This window comes from Camelina sativa, unplaced genomic scaffold, assembly GCF_000633955.1.
Source record: "Camelina sativa cultivar DH55 unplaced genomic scaffold, Cs unpScaffold10470, whole genome shotgun sequence".
NCBI classification, from domain to species: domain Eukaryota; kingdom Viridiplantae; phylum Streptophyta; class Magnoliopsida; order Brassicales; family Brassicaceae; genus Camelina; species Camelina sativa.
In genome coordinates, this window is record NW_010931520.1 from 1 (window position 1) to 387 (window position 387).

At 37.7% G+C, this 387-nt stretch overlaps 1 long non-coding RNA gene across 1 annotated transcript; it reads right to left on the minus strand.

Annotated features, from left to right (window-relative positions):
• On the minus strand, positions 1-387 carry LOC104775231. The gene is made up of 3 exons (XR_765775.1): positions 346-387; positions 194-244; positions 1-45 (listed from the first exon to the last, which is right to left on the minus strand). It is a non-coding gene; the product is annotated as an uncharacterized LOC104775231 (long non-coding RNA).

Below are 387 nucleotides of genomic sequence, written 5' to 3' on the forward strand. Positions count from 1 at the left end.
TCCATCATTGATAGCACAATAGACTTTAAAACTCTCTTTCAACACCTGTCATACGATGAATAAAAAGTTTAGAAAATTTCAAGCGTTGCTTTGCCATATGGAACAGAAAGCTTTTGCAGAGAAAGACATCATCAACTGTGTCCAGTTGTGGAAATGTTAATCCTAGGACGGAGGAAGGATCATTGTTACGTACCAGAGCAAGTGCATATTGTGTAACATGATTGTGGTTAGCAGCGCCTTCTGGCTGAAAAAAAAAAAGAAAACAAAAGGACAAGACAGTTCATTGGTAAGCAAGTGACGCCACAAAATATTAACAATAGAAACAAATAAAAACAGAAATAGTACCCTGCAACCAATGAGACGATATAGAAGCTGCTGCAAAGCTGG